The sequence below is a fragment of the Oncorhynchus nerka genome, linkage group LG28 (genome assembly GCF_034236695.1).
Source record: "Oncorhynchus nerka isolate Pitt River linkage group LG28, Oner_Uvic_2.0, whole genome shotgun sequence".
NCBI lineage: Eukaryota > Metazoa > Chordata > Actinopteri > Salmoniformes > Salmonidae > Oncorhynchus > Oncorhynchus nerka.
Genome location: NC_088423.1, coordinates 32724638 through 32733050, shown reverse-complemented (window position 1 = coordinate 32733050; position 8413 = coordinate 32724638).

Sequence of the window (8413 nt, the reverse complement as noted above, 5' to 3'; positions counted from 1 at the left end):
ATCCACAGGTACACCTCCAATTGACTCAAATTATGTCAATTAGCTTATCAGAAGCTTCTAAAGCCATGATGGAATTTTCTGGAATTTTCCAAGCTGTTTAAAGGCACAGCCAACTTAGTGTATGTAACCTCTGGCCCACTGGTATTGTGATACAGTGAATTATAAGTGAAATATTCTGTCTGTAAACAATTGTTGGAAAAATTACTTGTGTCATGCGCAAAGTAGATGTCCTAACAGACTTGCCAAAACCATAGTTTGTTAACAAGAAATTTGTGCAGTGGTTGAAAAACGAGTTTTACTTACTCCAACCTAAGTGTATGGGGTGGCAGGGTAGCCTAGTGGTTCGAGCGGTGGACTAGTAACCGGAAGGTTGCAAGTTCAAACCCCAGAGCTGACAAGGTACAAATCTGTCGTTCTGCCCCTGAACAAGGCAGTTAACCCACTGTTCCCAGGCCATCATTGAAAATAAGAATTTGTCCTTAACTGACTTGCCTGGTAAAATAAATAAATGTAAACTTCTGACTTGAACTGTATCTCCTCTCCAGGGTTAGCTTATGTAACAGACTGGTGTCGGAGAGTGGTCATTCACATAAAATAAAAACACTGTTTGGTATAGGATCAGGAGAGAATTTCTAATTTTGCCATATCACTGCCATATCTTGGATTGTTAAAATGTTGTCCGCTGCCAGCTCTGGAACATTCTGTTCTCTGATCCTCCTCTTAACGTCAGCTCTTTCTCCCAGTCTGTTTAACAGCTGAAACATCTATTTTCTCCAACATCAGAGTGAGGCTGGGTTTCTGTGTTTAGAGAGAACAGAGAGCTATCTGCCTTGTAATTACATTCTGGGTTTAATCTCAGGGGAATGACAGCCAACTATTCTGTGCTAGAGAATTAAAATGGCCCCAAGGCTTAAAATACAATATTTAATTAATCCTCACTTTTTGTGTGGAGAGGGCTTTGTCAGGTATAGCACACCAAAAATGTTTTATAACAAAGATGTGAGGATTTGGCATATATGAGTCATAACAATCTTCAATTAAGGGGGGGGGGGGGGGCTCCCAATTAAACACGCAGTAGCCTTTGTTTATGACCCAGAAGAGGCAGTTTCTTTTTTGGGGGAACATATTACATAAGTGTTTCCTCTTTTAATTAACGTTGCTGGAAGCTCCAGTGGTCTACTCCAGTCAAAACAAGAACAGGATGCTTTTAGGACAGTATATCGATGCAGATCCTCCTGTATACAGCCATTTGGGGTTCCACCCTGGGAGGGGACTGCTGGTTTTCATTGGGGCTGATTAGTCATGCTATACTATAAACATATTTAGGGTGTTGTATGCGAGTTCCGTTTGCCTTGGTTGGCCAGTATAATGATGCTTGTCAACACAATCTTTAAGTTTTTAAGAATGTATTATCCAGCAAGCACATATGGTTCCTTGGAAGTTGTGGGAACGTATGTTTTTGGTTTTACATTGGTTGTAGAAACAAAGCTTCCTGACAGGTCAAACGTAATGTTTTTTAATGTTTTGAGAACCGCTGTTCTGCAAACGTTTATTTTTAGGTTGCAGGGACCTTCTGAGAACGTTTACTCTGGTTCCTTGATAGTTTTCCTGGGAGCTTTTATTAAAGCTCTGAAAACTGAAATTATGGGTTATTTGGAGGTTTTGAATAACTTCCTTAGACCTTTAACTGAATGTTTCAATAACACACTGCTAGCTTAATTTGGGTAAACTTTATTGAACTCCAAGCACAAATAGGACACATGGAAATTAATTTCCTTAGCAATTACTCATGCAAACACATTTATTTATTATGACATCAGTGAGATTCAAACCCTTAATCTTCTGTTCTCTATCCATGGAATATGTCCACTACGCCACCAGGATGAAGCTAGAACACAAAGCTGTTCATTTTACTCTATTCACACACACCCCATTTCTAAGGAAACAAGCAAGTAAAGGTGTGGTTAAAGTAGAAGATAGAGAGAATTTTGAGGTTGAGAACAGAATGTGTTTTAAATAACATTCTTAAAATATTACAAAAGTTTAATTGTTTTTTATGGAAAGTTTTCTTAACATTCTCTGAACAATTTGAGAACATGATTACATTGAACCATGAGGAAACCTGTTGGAAATGTTATGCTGAAGTACTGAAATTCCCACAGAAGAACATTGTTTCTTAACGTTCTCTGAACTTTTTGAGAACATTCCCAATGTCAAACCAGTTGGAGAACGTTCCTAGAACAATTTTAGGAAACGTTATGTTAAAGTAATGAAATACCAAGCAAGTTCCTTAAATGTTCTGAGACAGTTCCAAAGCCAAGCAACTATCCTGCACCATTCCCAGAAAGTTGTGGGTAGGTTATTGGCAAAATAACCATAGGACAACCACACTCTCACTAAACTCTAAGAAACATATGATTCTCAAAGAATGGTGCTCTCTGGGTATTCTCTATAGGGATTTAAGATAATCCATTAATAATGTAGAAAATAGGTTCTACCACCTGGTCATTTTGATGTATAATCACCGGTCTGTACGGGGTCTGCCTGTTGGTGCCACAGATGGATGGAAGACTATTTATTGCATCATATTGCAGGTTTCACTTGGCCAGCAGCCTACTCAATGCAGCAGTCAGAGTTCATGGAATTAGGAGTATTCCGCATTTTACTTGGAGAGACACAAGGTGTAGGCCAAGAAACATCTGAATTATTGATGAGGCAATTCAAGGCATTCACCACTGACCTTCAGTCCCTTGTTCACACAGACACGCACAATCGTCAGTCACTTCCTCTGTCATGAACATAGTGTTCTGTCATATTTGCTGTCTGATGCGATCAGCCGTTATTTCACACTTCTAGAGGATTAATACCACAAACCTACATGATGAGGCTGTAGAGTCGGTCTCATTGCTGAGAATAGAAATGGAAAACTGTCTAACATGAACTGCAACAAAAAACAGGGTCAATTTCATAAAAGAAAATATTCTTGAGTGAAACGTTATTCAAGCAAAGCTCTCCTCTTATTGTGTTTGCTTTGAATCATATAATCATACCACATATTGACAAACGCAAAATACAATCCCTTTGACATTTCACACAGACTACAGACTATTCGAATGTATCAGATGCCATTGAAGCAGCTATAATATAATGTTCCTGGCATTTCTGATGCCATACCAGTGTACTGTAACTGTGTCAGAGTTATTGTGAGAGTAGAACAGTTGGAGTTATTCCTGGTTCTGAACCAAGGAGCCTGACAATGTGGCGTGTTCTCCCTCCTGTAGCGAAGCCATGTGATAAGACATTGAGCTATTCTAAATCAGGCCTGTTATGTGAGCCACTTCAGCCGACTCATCAATAAAACAACATGGTGGTGTTACTATAGCGCTCCAGCTGGAGCAGAGACCGACAACAACACCGTCTGTGCCATGATCCTGTACCAGTCCAAAACAACAGTGAAAGTGCTGCACAGTGCCATTCATTAATCTACTCTAACACTACTTTCATGAGTGTACATTATGTATTATATTGAGCTGGTGTCTAATCCCGTACAAAAAGATTGCATAGTTATACTGCACTCTGACTGCAATCATTTTTTTTGTAAATCTCCTCTCTTTCCAGTCTAACACATCCGATTGTGTTACTAATATACTTGTATTTATTCGCCTTGAGCTGTTTAAATGCCATATTATTTCCTTTCTCTGTGCTTTATTTCTGTGATCTTCATGGTCAGGCTCCAAGATGGCTAGGAGGGAGGTATGACTAAGCTGTCTGAGTCTGCTGATGACTTCACCTCTAAAGCCACTCCAGGCCATTGTTATTTTACCTCATTGTTATAAACTAAGAAATTCACAAGAGATGGAGTCCCACCAGATAAAGGTATTTTGAAACCACAAACACATGTCCAACAAGCTAAGGGGTTACCAGGCAACACCACGAAGCAGAGCAACTGCCATCCCCCCTGGCAAGTCCAATGAGAATAACAACCAACCTTTCAGTGCCAGGTACTAACAACAACTGTGACACTGTGTTACCTTTTCTATTTACATTACTTGAATACAGCTATGGATTAAACAAACCTTTTAGTTGTAAATTATCTCTCATTTTGAATGAAAGTTTGCCACCTTTGTCCTGCATATTCCCAGAGTTTGTTGGATGGAATAAGTTGCCACATGCCTGTCCCATTTAATAACAAGACTCAAGTCTATCCATGCCAATGATGCTGGCACCCTTTTCTCTCACACCTGTTCTATTGAGGATTCATCCTCATGCTGCTATGCCAGGGCACTGCCCCTCTTCACCCCCCATGCCTGTATACTTGTCCTGCCATGACTCTACACATTACTACTCTGGCAAGTGGCCATATCACAGGGCAGGGTCATATTCAAGAGTAAATTATTTACATTTGCCCTGCCTTGAGGCATAGTTACATATTCCACATGCAGTACCTCCAGAAAGTGTTCACACCCCTTGACTGTTTCCAGAATTTGTTTTTACAGATTGAATTTTAAATGGATTACAGTGCCTTGCGAAAGTATTCGTCCCCCTTGAACTTTGCGACCTTTTGCCACATTTCAGGCTTCAAACATAAAGATATAAAACTGTATTTTTTTGTGAAGAATCAACAACAAGTGGGACACAATCATGAAGTGGAACGACATTTATTGGATATTTCAAACTTTTTTAACAAATCAAAAACGGAAAAATTGGGCGTGCAAAATTATTCAGCCCCCTTAAATTAATACTTTGTAGCGCCACCTTTTGCTGCGATTACAGCTGTAAGTCGCTTGGGGTATGTCTCTATCAGTTTTGCACATCGAGAGACTGAAATTTTCCCCCATTCCTACTTGCAAAACAGCTCGAGCTCAGTGAGGTTGGATGGAGAGCATTTGTGAACAGCAGTTTTCAGTTCTTTCCACAGATTCTCGATTGGATTCAGGTCTGGACTTTGACTTGGCCATTCTAACACCTGGATATGTTTATTTTTTAACCATTCCATTGTAGATTTTGCTTTATGTTTTGGATCATTGTCTTGTTGGAAGACAAATCTCCGTCCCAGTCTCAGGTCTTTTGCAGACTCCATCAGGTTTTCTTCCAGAATGGTCCTGTATTTGGCTCCATCCATCTTCCCATCAATTTGAACCATCTTCCCTGTCCCTGCTGAAGAAAAGCAGGCCCAAACCATGATGCTGCCACCACCATGTTTGACAGTGGTGATGGTGTGTTCAGGGTGATGAGCTGTGTTGCTTTTACGCCAAACATAACGTTTTGCATTGTTGCCAAAAAGTTCAATTTTGGTTTCATCTGACTAGAGCACCTTCTTCCACATGTTTGGTGTGTCTCCCAGGTGGCTTGTGGCAAACTTTAAACGACACTTTTTATGGATATCTTTAAGAAATGGCTTTCTTCTTGCCACTTTTCCATAAAGGCCAAATTTGTGCAGTATACGACTGATTGTTGTCCTATGGACAGAGTCTCCCACCTCAGCTGTAGATCTCTGCAGTTCATCCAAAGTGATCATGGGCCTCTTGGCTGCATCTCTGATCAGTCTTCTCCTTGTATGAGCTGAAAGTTTAGAGGGACGGCCAATTCTTCCCCTAATGTGTTAAACTGTGGAATACCACAGGCCAGCTGCCTTGGGCCACTTCTCTACTTAATATACACCAACGACCTTCCCTATGCCTTGGTTGAAACTCAAGCTACTATATTTGCAGATGATACTACAATTTATGCAGCAAGACAATCGGTTCAACAGGTACAGCAAGCTTTGCAAGGAGATTTGGAGATTATCAGGAAATGGGTTTGCCAAAACAAACTTGCTTTAAACACCAAGAAAACCAAAGTTATGTTGGTCTGTTCAACTAGGAAAAGGCCAAAACAGCATGGGATACAATTAAGTATGGGAGGAGTACAAATTGAAGAAGTGGCAGAAACCAAACTACTGGGAATGCAGCTAGACAACTGCTTATCATGGTCGTCTCAAATAACTAATCTATATAAAAAAAAATATTAAAACAGCAGGCATAATCAGAAGATAGCTAAATATTTACCAGGAAAAATCCTTCAGCAAATAACACAGGCATTGGTTGAGAGTCAAGTGAACTACTGTTCGGTGGTCTGGGGAAATGCATCATCTAGTGAAGTTAGGAGGCTGCAGAATGCACAGACATTCCGTAAATACTAGGAATAGATTGTCCACCATCTATGCGTTATCCAGACAGAAAAAATAAATGGGCAAAAGAACATTTCGATTTAGAGCAATAAAGAAATGGAATAAATTAACTGAGCAAACTAGAAACCTTTCAATATATAAGTTTAAACATAATTTTAAAACAATTTAAATATAGTATATAGAAATGTTGTGGGACTATAGTAGATGAAGAATCAATATTTTTTTAGATTGAGTATTTATTGGGTCATTATGCTAACCTAAAACACAAGGCCAAATAGATACTGGAGTTGCTTACCATGATGACATTGAATTTTCCTGAGTGGGTTAGTTACAGTTTTGACTTAAATCGGCAAAGGCTTGAATTTTTTTGACAAGATGTGATAATGGCTGTCTATCAACGATCAACAACCAAGTTGACGGAGCTCGAAGAATTGTAAAAAGAATAATGTGCAGATATTGTACAATCCACATGTGCAAAGCTCTTTGAGACTTACCCAGAAAGACTCGCAGCTGCCAAAGGTCATTCTAACACAGTGGTCACCAAACTACGGCCCGCGGGCCGGATACGGCCCGTCAGCACATTTGGCCCGGCCCTCTGAACAATACCAGAGACGCTATCTAATTTTTTTCCTATTTGGCCTCCAGAAAAAAAATCCTAGGCCCGGCCCTGTCAAAGAGAGAACGGAATAATGGCGAAAAGGTTAGGTAAGAGAAACATTGATTCAGAATGCAGGGTATTTAACCTGCAGTGGACAAACAATTTTTTTTTTGTTCAATGCAAAGAAAAGGCTGTTTGTCTCATCTGTCAAGAGACGGTGGCGGTATTCAAAGAATACAATCTTCGCCGACACTATGAATCCCGTCACAAAGACAAGTACGATAGCTTGCAAGGCCAAATACGAGCAGACAAACTCTCAAAGCTAAAAAGTGGACTACTATCTCAGCAGAATACATTTGTACGCCAAGCTCAGCTGAACCAGGCATCCGTTCGGGCCAGCTTTCGGGTTGCTAAACTGATAGCAAGAAGCGGTAAGCCTTTCACTGACGGAGAGTTTGTTAAGAAATGTATGGATGCTGTCGCGGAGGAGGTGTGTCCCGAGAAGAAAGATGCATTTAATGCCGTAAGTCTGTCGGCGAGTACAATCACCAGACGCGTTGAAGAAATCGGGAGTAATGTATATGCCCAGCTGCAGCAGAAGACGAAAGAATTTGACTTTTTTCATTAGCACTGGATGAGAGCACGGACGTGCAAGACACAGCGCAACTGCTCATTTTTATTCGTGGAGTTAGCGCAAACTTTGAGATATGCGAGGAGCTGGCAGCCCTCCAAAGTCTCAAAGGGACTACAACGGGAGAGGATATTTTTGACAAAGTGTGCCAAACCATGGAGAAGTTGGACCTGGACTGGTCAAAGCTAGCTAGCATCACGACTGACGGGGCTCCTAGCATGGTGGGCGAAACTCGCGGTCTAATAGGACGCATGAACCGGGAGTTGGAAAAAAGGGGTCTCACCGCCCCGCTACGAGTCCACTGCCTAATTCACCAGCAAGCACTGTGCTGCAAAGTGTTGAAGTGGGATTCTGTAATGAAGGTTGTGGTGTCGTGCATAAACTTCATCAGAGCAAAGGGACTTAAACACAGGCAGTTCCAAGAATTCCTGTCTGAACTGGAGTCTACGCACGGAGATGTGCTGTACTACACAGAGGTCCGATGGCTGAGCCGGGGCAGAGTTTTGAGGCGTTTTTACGAGCTGCTACCCGAAATTAACGCATTTCTTCATTTAAAAGACAAAACGGTCCCAGAGCTGATCGACCCAGAATGGAAATGGCACCTCGCATTTTTAACAGACGTGACAAAAATACTGTAGCGACCCGCACAGACAGCTGTGTGTTATGTGCTAGGCTAGGAGGTGGTTGTGTTGTACTGACCAGTACCCGGTGTTCGCGGGGTCCGACATGTCAATCAACCTGCTATCTGCCAATCACGGGAATGACTGGAATGTTCTGATGCCAGGCATCCTGGTGGTTGGCGGAGTGGCGTGGAGGGGGGTTGGGCATTGGAAGTTAAGACCAGGTTCAGCCTTTGTTCTCTCTCTCTTACGTCTGGGCTTCACAAGAGAAGGTCACGATTGGCTTGTGGGTTATCTGTCATCTATTTGGCGTGTGCTACGGCCCAAACAGTAGCCTGTGTAAAGTTGGTTCAATAAACCGTCAATTCGCAAACTCAAGCCTCTGTCTGGACAAT